The sequence below is a fragment of the Rutidosis leptorrhynchoides genome, chromosome 3, assembly GCF_046630445.1.
Source record: "Rutidosis leptorrhynchoides isolate AG116_Rl617_1_P2 chromosome 3, CSIRO_AGI_Rlap_v1, whole genome shotgun sequence".
Classification (NCBI taxonomy): domain Eukaryota; kingdom Viridiplantae; phylum Streptophyta; class Magnoliopsida; order Asterales; family Asteraceae; genus Rutidosis; species Rutidosis leptorrhynchoides.
The window spans coordinates 546,983,983-546,998,076 of NC_092335.1; the positions used below are offsets into that span (position 1 = coordinate 546,983,983).

The window sequence follows — 14,094 nt, forward strand, 5'->3', positions numbered from 1 at the left end:
TTGGTTGGAAGAAGTTCAATTCCTCGGTCACATAGTGAACAAAGAAGGTATTAAGGTGGATCCGGCAAAGATAGAAACTGTTGAAAAGTGGGAAACCCCGAAAACTCCGAAACACATACGCCAGTTTTTAGGACTAGCTGGTTACTACAGAAGGTTCATCCAAGACTTTTCCAGAATAGCAAAACCCTTGACTGCATTAACGCATAAAGGGAAGAAATTTAAATGGGATGATGAACAAGAGAAAGCGTTTCAGTTATTGAAGAAAAAGCTAACTACGGCACCTATATTGTCATTGCCTGAAGGGAATGATGATTTTGTGATTTATTGTGACGCATCAAAGCAAGGTCTCGGTTGTGTATTAATGCAACGAACGAAGGTGATTGCTTATGCGTCTAGACAATTGAAGATTCACTAACAAAATTATACGACGTATGATTTGGAATTAGGCGCGGTTGTTTTTGCATTAAAGACTTGGAGGCACTACTTATATGGGGTCAAAAGTATTATATATACCGACCACAAAAGTCTTAAACACATATTTAATCAGAAACAACTGAATATGAGGCAGCGTAGGTGGATTGAATTGTTGAATGATTACGACTTTGAGATTCGTTACCACTCGGGAAAGGCAAATGTGGTAGCCGATGCCTTGAGCAGGAAGGACAGAGAACCCATTCGTATAAAATCTATGAATATAATGATTCATAATAACCTTACTACTCATATAAAGGAGGCGTAACATGGAGTTTTAAAAGAGGGAAATTTAAAGGATGAAATACCCAAGGGATCGGAGAAGCATCTTAATATTCGGGAAGACGGAACCCGGTATAGGGCTGAAAGGATTTGGGTACCAAAATTTGGAGATATGAGAGAAATGGTACTTAGAGAAACTCATAAAACCAGATACTCAATACATCCTGGAACGGGGAAGATGTACAAGGATCTCAAGAAACATTTTTGGTGGCCGGGTATGAAAGCCGATGTTGCTAAATACGTAGGAGAATGTTTGACGTGTTCTAAGGTCAAAGCTGAGCATCATAAACCATCAGGTCTACTTCAACAACCCGAAATCCCGGAATGGAAATGGGAAAACATTACCATGGATTTCATCACTAAATTGCCAAGGACTGCAAGTGGTTTTGATACTATTTGGGTAATAGTTGATCGTCTCACCAAATCAGCACACTTCCTACCAATAAGAGAAGATGACAAGATGGAGAAGTTAGCACGACTGTATTTGAAGGAAGTCGTCTCCAGACATGGAATACCAATCTCTATTATCTCTGATAGGGATGGCAGATTTATTTCAAGATTCTGGCAGACATTACAGCAAGCATTAGGAACTCGTCTAGACATGAGTACTGCCTATCATCCACAAACTGATGGGTAGAGCGAAAGGATGATACAAATGCTTGAAGACATGCTACGAGCATGTGTTATTGATTTCGGAAACAGTTGGGATCGACATCTACCGTTAGCAGAATTTTCCTACAACAACAGCTACCATTCAAGCATTGAGATGGCGCCGTTTGAAGCACTTTATGGTAGAAAGTGCAGGTCTCCGATTTGTTGGAGTGAAGTGGGGGATAGACAGATTACGAGTCCGGAGATTATACAAGAAACTACCGAGAAGATCATCCAAATTCAACAACGGTTGAAAACCGCCCAAAGTCGACAAAAGAGCTACTCTGACATTAAAAGAAAAGATATAGAATTTGAAATTGGAGAGATGGTCATGCTTAAAGTTACACCTTGGAAAGGCGTTGTTCGATTTGGTAAACGAGGGAAATTAAATCCAAGGTATATTGGACCATTCAAGATTATTGATCGTGCCGGACCAGTAGCTTACCGACTTGAGTTACCTCAACAACTCGTGGCTGTACATAACACTTTCTACGTCTCGAATTTGAAGAAATGTTTTGCTAAAGAAGATCTCACTATTCTGTTAGATGAAATCCAAATCAACGAAAAACTTCAATTCATCGAAGAACCCGTCGAAATAATGGATCGTGAGGTTAAAAGACTTAAGCAAAACAAGATACCAATTGTTAAGGTTCGATGGAATGCTCGTAGAGGACCCGAGTTCACCTGGGAGCGTGAATATCAGATGAAGAAGAAATACCCGCATCTATTTCCAGAAGATTCGTCAACACCTTCAACAGCTTAAAATTTCGGGACGAAATTTATTTAACGGGTAGGTACTGTAGTGACCCGAACTTCTCCATGTTTATATATATTAATTGAGATTGATATTTACATGATTAAATGTTTCCAACATGTTAAGCAATCAAACTTGTTAAGACTTAATTAATTGAAATATGTTTCATATAGACAATTGACCACCCAAGTTGACCGGCGATTCACGAACGTTAAAACTTGTAAAAATGACATGACGATATATATATGGATATACATATGGTTAACATGAGATTATGATAAGTAAGTATCTCCATAAGTATATTAACAATGAGTTATATACATATAAACAAGACTACTAACTTAAGGATTTCGAAACGAGACATATATGTAACGATTATCGTTGTAACGACATTTAAATGTATATATATCATATTAAGATATATTAATATATCATAATATCATGATAATATAATAATTTAACATCTCATTAGATATAATAAACAATGGGTTAACAACATTAATTGAGATCGTTAACTTAAAGGTTTCAAAACAACACTTACATGTAACGACTAACGATGACTTAACGACTCAGTTAAAATGTATATACATGTAGTGTATTTAGATGTATTAAAATACTTTTGGAAGACTTCAAGACATATATCAAAACACTCATACTTAACTAAAATGGTTACAGTTACTTTCCCATTCTTTTCTTTCATCAAGAATTCTAGTCGTATTCTTACCCGTATTATACACAGCTTCAAAACGTACTTACTATGGGTATATACTAATAGGAACTAGCATGGGATTCCACTCTTGATTATGTCATGTATGACTAATCAATTTTAACTTCTACCATGAGCTAGTCAACTAACTAGAACTCCTTTTAACCCCACTCACCACTCACCAATTACCACTCATCATTCACTCCATTTCACTTCCAATTCTCTTTCTAATTCTCTCTCAACACACACACACACTATTATGAACGTATTTTTCCAGTAGTTAATCATCATCTTCATCAAAAATCACTTCAAGAATCAAGCTATAATCATCATAGGAAGAACACTTCAAGAACACTTCAAAAATCCCTTCAAGTTTACTAATTTACTTCCAAGCTTTCTAATCCATTCCAAGTAATCATCTAAGATCAAGAAACCTTTGTTATATACAGTAGGTTATCTTTCTTATTCAAGGTAATATTCATATTCAAACTTTGATTCAATTTCTATAACTATAAACTATCTTAATTCGAGTAAAAATCTTACTTGAACTTGTTTTTGTGTCATGATCCTACTTCAAGAACTTTCAAGCCATCCAAGATCCTTTGAAGCTAGATCATTTTTTGTCACTTCCAATAGGTTTAACTACTAAACTTTAGGTAGTAATGATGTTCATAACATCATTCGATTCATATATATAAAACTATCTTATTCAAAGGTTTAAACTCGTAATCACTAGAACATAGTTTAGTTAATTCTAAACTTGTTCGTAAACAAAAGTTAATCCTTCTAACTTGACTTTTAAAATTACCTAAACACATGTTCTATATCTATATGATATGCTAACTTAATGATTTAAAACCTGGAAACACGAAAAACACCGTAAAACCGGATTTACGCCGCCGTAGTAACACCGCGGGCTGTTTTGGGTTAGTTAATTAAAAACTATGATAAACTTTGATTTAAAAGTTGTTATTCTGAGAAAATGATTTTTATTATGAACATGAAACTATATCCAAAAATTATGGTTAAACTCAAAGTGGAAGTATGTTTTCTAAAATGGTCATCTAGACGTCGTTCTTTCGACTGAAATGACTACCTTTACAAAAACGACTTGTAACTTATTTTTCCGACTATAAACCTATACTTTTTCTATTTAGATTCATAAAATAGAGTTCAATATGAAACCATAGCAATTTGATTCACTCAAAACGGATTTAAAATGAAGAAGTTATGGGTAAAACAAGATTGGATAATTTTTCTCATTTTAGCTACGTGAAAATTGGTAACAAATCTATTCCAACCATAACTTAATCAACTTGTATTGTATATTATGTAATCTTGAGATACCATAGACACGTATACAATGTTTCGACCTATCATGTCGACACATCTATATATATTTCGGAACAACCATAGACACTCTATATGTGAATGTTGGAGTTAGCTATACAGGGTTGAGGTTGATTCCAAAATATATATAGTTTGAGTTGTGATCAATACTGAGATACATATACACTGGGTCGTGGATTGATTCAAGATAATATTTATCGATTTATTTCTGTACATCTAACTGTGGACAACTAGTTGTAGGTTACTAACGAGGACAGCTGACTTAATAAACTTAAAACATCAAAATATATTAAAAGTGTTGTAAATATATTTTGAACATACTTTAATATACATGTATATATTGTTATAGGTTCGTGAATCAACAGTGGCCAAGTCTTACTTCTCGACGAAGTAAAAATCTGTGAAAGTGAGTTATAGTCCCACTTTTAAAATCTAATATTTTTGGGATGAGAATACATGCAGGTTTTATAAATGATTTACAAAATAGACACAAGTACGTGAAACTACATTCTATGGTTGAATTATCGAAATCGAATATGCCCCTTTTTATTAAGTCTGGTAATCTAAGAATTAGGGAACAGACACCCTAATTGACGCGAATCCTAAAGATAGATCTATTGGGCCTAACAAACCCCATCCAAAGTATCAGATGCTTTAGTACTTCGAAATTTATATCATATTCGAAGGGTGTCCCGGAATGATGGGGATATTCTTATATATGCATCTTGTTAATGTCGGTTACCAGGTGTTCACCATATGAATGATTTTTATCTCTATGTATGGGATGTGTATTGAAATATGAAATCTTGTGGTCTATTGTTACGATTTGATATATATAGGTTAAACCTATAACTCACCAACATTTTTGTTGACGTTTTAAGCATGTTTATTCTCAGGTGATTATTAAGAGCTTCCGCTGTCGCATACTTAAATAAGGACGAGATTTGGAGTCCATGCTGGTATGATATTTTGTAAAAACTGCATTCAAGAAACTTATTTTGTTGTAACATATTTGTATTGTAAACCATTATGTAATGGTCGTGTGTAAACAGGATATTTTAGATTATCATTATTTGATAATCTACGTAAAGCTTTTTAAACCTTTATTGATGAAATAAAGGTTATGGTTTGTTTTAAAATGAATGCAGTCTTTGAAAAACGTCTCATATAGAGGTCAAAACCTCGCAACAAAATCAATTAATATGGAACGTTTTTAATCAATAAGAACGGGACATTTCAACCGTATCCTTTCTCATTCTATCACAACGTACTCTTCTTGAGCAGCAATCTTTTTCATTATCCCCACAAATATTACCAACCAACTTTGAACACATCGACGCGAACCACCCTTCATCTGTTTCCTGCAAGACACACATGCCTGGGAGTTTGTACCAACCCTTTTCGATTAAATATCAGATTTTGTTTGAGTTGCCATTACACCTTGTTCACTTTCGTTCCATGAAATTCGTCACGTTCTCACTCATCAACCATAATGTTTATATATGCTATCAACACCAGTGCTGAGAGCAGCTTTAACGCTAGAGAATTTGGTCACAACATTTATAACCATGTACCTTCCTTAGACAATGTGTACTCTATAGAACTATTAAACTTAGAAGTCTTAACCTAGTGGTTGAAACAAAATGGTTATCTGACAATACAACTGAGGTAGCTACGACCAGAAGACTATTCAAATTTCTTTCACCGATGATAATAGTGTACGGAGAAGAGATCAGTACACCGTCATGTCACACTAATTACTCGAAGGTCCAGAAGTACATGAGATGAGAATGTCTCGCAATTCTGGCACATGTGAGTAAAGATGAGCCGACATTTAAGAGACCCAAATATTTCCCGACTATTAGAGATTGCCCTGAAGTTACACGTCCACCCCACCGCGAAGTCAAATTTCAGATTGATTTGGTGCCAGCAGCTACACCCGTTACGCGTACAATATACGGACTTGCACCTTTAGAACTACAAGAGCTTCTCATAGTGAAGAACATCAGGGTTGTAATGCCCTAATTTGTGACAGGTACTAGAAGGTGGGTCACATAGCCATGAATTTCTGAGTTGAAGCTCCAGTCTTGGTTGTTAAAAAGAAGGACGGGTCGACGAGATTGTGTATCGACTACAGAGAATTGAACAAGCTGACAATCAAGAATCGGTACCCGCTATCGAGGATTGATGATTTATTTAATCAACTACAGGGATCTAGTTGCTATTCGAAGGTTGATTTGAGATCCGGATATCACCAAGTGAGAGTCAGAGAAGCTGATGTCCCGAAGACGGCGTTTAGAACATGATATGGACATTAAGCGTTTACAATGATGCCATTGGTTTGACGAACGCACCAGCAGTGTTCATGGATCTCATGAACCATGTGTGTAAGCCATACCTAGATAAATTGTGTTTATTGATGATATATTGGTGTACTCCAAGAACAAGGAAGATCACGAACAACATCTACGTTCGATATTGACCATGCTTAGGAAAGAGCAGTTGTATGCAAAGTTCTCTAAGTGTGACTTTTAGTTACCAGAGGTACAATTTCTTGGCCATGTAGTTGGGGCCAATGGAATACAAGTCGACCCAGCAAAGATTGAGTCGGTTAAGAATTGGGAAACTCCAAAGACGCCAACTCAGATCCGGCAATTTTTGGGTTTAGCTGGTTACTACAGGAGATTTATTGAAGGATTCTCTAAGATTGCCCGACCATTAACCGCGTTGACTCATAAGGGCAAGAAGTAAGAGTGGTCAGAACCGCAAGAAACTGCATTTCAGTTGTTGAAGGAGAAGTTAACAATTGCACCAGTATTGTCTCTACCCGAGGGAAGTGAAGATTTTGTTATTTATTATGATGCCTCACGTCAAGGAATGGGTTGCATGCTTATGCAATGAAATAAAGTTATTACTTATGGATCGCGTCAGTTAAAGTTTCATGAGCAGAACTACACTACGCATGACCTTGAATTAGGAGCTGTTGTCTTTGCACTTAAAATGTGGAGACACTATCTGTATGGAACCAAGTTTACTATCTTCACCGACCATAAGAGTTTACAGCACATATTTGATCAGAAACAGCTCAACATGAGGCAACGATGGTGGATGGAACTACTTAACGATTATAACTACGAAATCCAATACCATCCGGGCAAAACGAATGTTGTGGCGGATGCTTTGAGCAGAAAAGAGCGAGAGAAACCCCTCAGGGTTAAGGCTCTTAACATAGTTGTCCGTACGAATCTCACATCACATATCCATGAAGCACAACGAGAAGCCGTGAAACAAGAAAATGTCGATGTTAAATTTCTCAAAGGAATGGATAAGAAATTTGACATCAAGGAGGACGGAACACGGTACTTTGCTAATTGAATCTGGGTACCAAAGTTTAGTGGATTGAAAGAACTAGTGCTGGAGGAAGCACACAAGTCAAGGTACTCAATTCATCCGGGATCAGATAAAATGTACCAAGATTTGAAGGCGTTTTATTGGTGGCCAAATTTGAAAGCTGACATTGTTACCTATGTCAGTAAGTGCTTGACTTGCGCTAAAGTTAAGGCTGAACATCAGAAGCCATCAGGGTTATTAACTCAACCAGAGATTCCCCAGTGGAAGTGGGAAGGTATTACCATGGACTTCATCACGAAACTGCCGAGAACAGTGGGAGGTTACGATACTATTTGGGTTATCGTGGATCATCTCACTAAGTCTGAACACTTCTTACCGATAAGAGAAACTGATAAAATGGAGAAGTTGGCTCAGATCTACATTAAGGAAGTCGTCTCTAGGCATGGAGTGCCTATATCAATTATATTCGATCGTGACAGCAGATTCACTTCCAGGTTTTGGCAGTCATTGTAGAAAGCAATGGGGTCCCGTTTGGATATGAGTACAGCATATCACCCCAGACAGATGGCCAAAGCGAACAAACTATTCAGACTTTTGAGGACATGTTGCGAGCATGTGTCATTGATTTTGGTAACGGATGGGATAAGTACTTACCACTACCTGAATCCTCATACAATAACAGCTACCATGCAAGCATTAAAGATGCACCTTTCGAAGCATTATACGGAAGGAAATGTAGATCTCCTGTTTGTTGGAGTGAATTGGGGGATAGTCAGTTGATAGGTCCTGAGATCATTCAGGAGACAAATGAGAAAGTCCTACAGATTCAGGAACGATTGAGAACGGCTCGGAGTTGTCAAAAGAGTAATGTCAATGTTAGATGGAAGGACATAGAATTCCAAGTTTGTGACAAAGTTATGCTTAAGGTATCACCTTGGAAGGGTGTCGTACGGTTTGGAAAACAAGGTAAATTGAGTCCTAGATATGTTGGACTGTTCGAGATAACCGAAAGAGTTAGACCGGTAGCTTACAGGTTGGAACTGCCACAAGCACTCAGTGGTATACACAACATTTTTCACGTATCCAACTTGAAGAAGTGCCTAGCCGATGAGAATTTGATTATTCCATTAGAGGAACTGCATATCGACGATAAACTTCATTTCATTGAGGAACCTGTCGAAATCTTGGGCCGTGAGGTCAAACAGTTGAAGCAAAGTAGAATTCCTATCGTTAAAGTTCGGTGGAACGCGAGAAGAGGACCAGAGTTCACGTGGGAGCGTGAAGACCATATGAGACTGAAGTACCCGCAACTGTTTCCCGAAGAAACTACTTCAGCGGACGATCACTAAAATGTTGGGACGAAATTTTCAATAACAGGTGGGTAATGTAACAACCCTGCTTTTTTCGTTACTTCCGTTAACCTTCCGTTAGTTTATTTAACGGCGATTACTTGACTTTTATGTGTTTATGTGTAATAAATACATACTTGATCCTGGAGGGTTACAATAATTAATATGGGTTGATATTAATACGAATAAATATTTCGAATAATGAAATACGATAAAAACGATATGGTTTTGATAACTGCTTTTTGAGCAACGAAACGCTCGGGTTTATTTTAATAATTAATTTATTAATTATTAACTTTTTAAAAACAATTAATTTATTGGGTTTTTAATAAATTAACGTTTGGTTGCGTTTTAACGATCGGTTTAGCATTCCGGGCCTTCGTTACGACTAAACGGTACTTGAAACGGACAACAAGTACAAGCTTTTGCAAAACACGAGCCCGAGAGTCACCCCCATGGGCTAATCGGCCGAACCCCACTGCCCACCCCCTTTTATGTTTAATTTTGACAACTTGAGGGGCTTATGTGTTGATTTATTAAACTAGGGTTAGTATAAATACAAGCATTAACCTAAAATTAGATAAAACCCTCACAAATAAATTGCACCAGTCGACTTCCTCCCTCCCCCTGGAACCGTCGACCATCAACAACCCTAGCACCATCAATTTTTCACTTTTTGATCAAACCTCAAGAACGAACGTTGTAATTCCCTTCATCCTCTACGCGTGTGTGTAATTCTTTTCGCGATTAAAGGTATAATTAGCTAAACCCTAATCTTAAAAATCTGATTTTCATTAATGTTTCATAGTTATGTTGTCAATTGCTCAAGTCTATACGCGTACATGTTAATTGCTATCGTAAAATTTGATCGTTTGATGCGTTAGGGTTTAAAACCGAATTTTTTTTGCATGATCAGTGAATTTTGATTTTTAAAATGCATGATATTATGTGGGAATTAGATTCCTTGTGAAATACTATTGATTTTAGGCTTTGGATTCGCTTGATTTCGTTTCCGGATGATCAAGTTATGGCCAATTGAAAATAACGTTGTGTTTTTGTGTGTAATCAGAAATATGGGTTTGATAGACCACGAATGGGCATGTGAAACTTATACCACTGGAAATATAATTTAAAAACACTCAAGTTACACTAGGATATCATGTCGTTTGCTTATGTATAACTCGAGATATGCTTGATTTAGTGTAAAAGGTGGAATTATACAACACTTGCATGAAAACAGCCTTGTATGATAAAATGTGTTGACTTCTGTGTTTAAAGCTTTGAATATTTGAAAATTACACAAAAAGTACTTCACCTTTCATGTAGATATTATAGTCTAATTGTATCTAGATCTTCGGATAATTGCCTGCGAATGTGATTAGCTAAACTAGAATCGAATCTGCAACTTGCTCTCTGTGTTATACTCTGTGGTTTGTGTTTAATGAAATAGCATGTATGCTTATGTAACATGAATCTTTATATGTTATGTGGTATATTTTCAGTTTATTGCAATCTCCTAAACCTTATGCATTGGGCACAATAGAGCCATACTTTGTGTAACTTCTGAATTGAGCTGAAAACTGAACATTCAACTTTACGAATAAACTGTACAAATTGGCTAAAAAAAAATTTCTCAACTTTTGACATGTGTTAGTTTGACTTGTTCTTGAACTATGGAAACTAACCTTGTGTCAATTTCATGTTCCTAGCTCCGGTTATAGCCAAAACGAAATCAGTGTGCGGTCAGAAACTGACTTGATAAACTACAAATGTACCCCTTCTGATTCCTGACTTTTAATTATCGTATGAGACCCTGGCCGGACTTTTTGGAATAAATTTTGAGTATACTTATGATCTGGAGTTTTCCATGTTTACTTGAATTTTGTACTATGAGATAACATGCTAAGTTTGCTACGTGTACATGAACTTTGTGCACAACGATAAACTGAAATTGTGAAATTGACTATTTATGATCCAAAACGTGTTGTTTGATTTAGGTTTGACATGTTGACCAACATTTGACATGAACCTACTGATATTGACTTTAGTTGATTACTTTGACCAAGTTTGACTTTCTGTTTGACTTCGGTTGACTTTGTTTGACTTGCAAGATATAGTTGATTGTATGTTGACTTTTACTTTGAAACGCGTCGAGTCGAGCAATAAGACAACTTATACTATGAAACCACATTTTTTAGGACATATTTATTGACCAACTTAAATACGTATACTTAGGTTGCATTACTCGGTTATAATCCGTACAAGTCATTTGTCTTTCAATTCGAGCTTTATTTCTAAGGTGAGTCTACAGTCCCGCTTTTTACATGTTTTCAGGGATGAGAATACACGCTGTTATACTTACATTATCAAATGCTTTTGTATTGACACGAGTACTATAAATGCATATTGAGTTTGTTCACAAAGCCTCTAGCTTTAATACTTTTAGTACCATCGGTGTAAGCACAATTTAGATGGACGGATCCGATAGGTTGACAACCTCACCCAACAATATTAACTACGGTGCATTTACTTTGAACATTAGATACACTCAAACAAGTGTATAACATTTTATGAGGTAAATGCGGGTATAGTGGTTTCTATACTCGGGTCATTGCTAGTATTCAGGTGCTCATAGATTATGCAAACGTTTCGCAACTTGGAGTTGTACTTGTAAAATCTCGTGGTCAAGGAACTTAAACTATTTTCTGATAACTGTTTTTAGATACTATACAACGTTATGTAAAACTGTGATTTACGAACAAATGAGATAAAACTTGACATGGTATTGTCTACAGATATTTGAAACTTGACATGGTAGTATCAACAAACTTTTGAAACAGGACACGGAGTTACATAATGTTTGACAATGGTTGACCTTCTGCAATTTTTGAGAGCCGCACCGCTACTAAGAAAGGCTCACCGCGCCTATGTGCTGACAGTAATGTTTAACAAAAAAAATTTTGGGTGTCTATAACGGGTTTGGTCGTTACACAACGTTTCTTACCAAGGGGTGACACAGATTATGTACTCTGAATCGGGTTACTACTTCCCAATAACAGAGCCAATAACCACGTTCTATTAGTTGGAAAAGCGATTGAGTTTAAATCACAATCAAAAAACATCTCAACGACATCACGCTTATACGTTATTATTTCAGCATCATAACTAACTACGTCATAACAAGCACTTAAAGATAACTACTTGCTAATCATGGCAACAATATCATCTATCATCAAAGGAATAGAAAGCATTATAACAGATAGAGTAAAGGGATAAAAGTACCAGTAGATTAAGCGAGTTCTGAAAGTACAAAAGTGACAACTTCGACCTTTAAACAACTCCTACCACGATCTTCGGACTTCGCCTCCGGGTATTAAATTTCTCGCTCGGAGGTGAGAAGCCTCGAAAGTGTCTAAGGTGATATTCAGTAAGAAGTGGGAAGTGTGAGTTTGAATGGATTACAAATGACCTATTTATAGCCAAAACATCCTGATGGGCGGGCCGTGCACACGGCTGTATCGAGAGAGGGATATCAAAGCTTTTGGCACCGCTGCCGGAGAACTGGTATCAGACAATACTACTTTTATCAAACTCATTCACAAGCATTTAGTTGTATCTAAGAAAGACAATTATACACGGACTTGGTTGTTGGATTTTACGAACAGTCTCCAATTATATTGGAACCAAAAGGATCCTGCCTCTCCGTAGTCGGCCTGGCCACTTAGTTTGTTGAATAGTTCGTGCGAAGCTCTGTTATCAAAATACCAGGGAATCAGTAGCAAGAACCAAAAACATATTTAAACTTAGTATAATTAAACTAGAATTAGATTACCCTAACTTAGATTAACTTAGATTAACTTAGATTAAAATTACTTTAGAATTGCCTTAGATTACCTTAGATTAAATTAGGAACTTAGCTTATCTACTTAAAAACAAAAAGGTATACCGAGTGTATGACCTAAACCCGATCTAGACCAGGGCCGTTGTTATTCGTACATGATCCAGACGCAATAATCTTTAAAGCACGCAAGGAAGAACGAATCAGAAATCGAATGGCGTTACGCGTTACTTTAGCAGAAAACACCAAACACTTGATTGAAGGTCGGGGAGGACCGATCAGATTCCCAGAGATTCAAGGATACTCGTTCGAGTTAAAACATCACATCATACAGCTCATCCAAAACAGCTGTCCTTTCTATGGATTACCGAATGACGATCCTAACTCTCACCTTGATAAATACATATCTCTTTCAAACTCCTACAAACAGACAGGGATAGGATAAGATATAGTCCGGCTATACTTGTTCCCCTATTCTCTCACTCATCATGCACAAACATGGTTTGAAAGACTGGAAAAAGATTCCATCACGTCATGGATGGAGATGGCTACTAAATTCCTAACCAAATATTTCCCTCCTTCTAAACAAACCAAACTCAAGAATGACATCATTAACTTTAAACAAAGTTATGATGAATCTCTTTATACTGCATGGGAGCGATTCAAAACCCTGCTGAAGAAACGCCCTAATCATCAGTTAGAACGGTCAGCTCATATCTGTACCTTCTACAATGGTCTTACGGTAAATCATAGGATGACGATCGATGTAGCAGCTCAAGGAAATATGATGAACCAAACCGCAGACGAAGCATGGGAGTTGCTCGAGAACATGATAATGCGTCATCATGACTGGAACAGTGGTGAAACAACTCCATCATCTGCCCCACTCTCCGCACTTAACAATCAAACGGAGGCCATCAAATCCCTCACAGATAAGATGGAATCTCTTGCCAAACAACTCGGAGAATTAAAGACGCAGCCGCAACAGGTCAACCAGGCTCATGCCTATGTTAATTGTACCAACCCAAAATCTATTGAAGAATATCAAGTTGAGTACGAGAACCCTGACGGTTCAGTCTGTTACGTTCAATACCCAGCTCGTCAACCAAATCCCGGATTCAATCAACAACCTAGGGTTAACCAGTTTCAACGAAACAACCAGCCTTTTCGCTATCGTTACCCACCTTATCTACCCCAACAATCTCAACTATCCTATGATCAACCACTTCCACTCACTGGTCCACCTGCTGAGGAGAATTCCCCAACCACCCAAATTACGAAAGTAACCAACCCTACTCTCGGGACTGATGATCAGTTGACTCAGTTCATTCAAGGACAACAA

General features: G+C 37.0%; 1 non-coding gene across 1 annotated transcript; it reads right to left on the minus strand.

Annotated features, from left to right (window-relative positions):
• Positions 1-13,345: 13,345 nt before the first annotated feature.
• LOC139903249 (small nucleolar RNA R71) lies at positions 13,346-13,451 on the minus strand. The gene has a single exon (XR_011778084.1). It is a non-coding gene; the product is annotated as a small nucleolar RNA R71 (small nucleolar RNA).
• Positions 13,452-14,094: the final 643 nt, after the last annotated feature.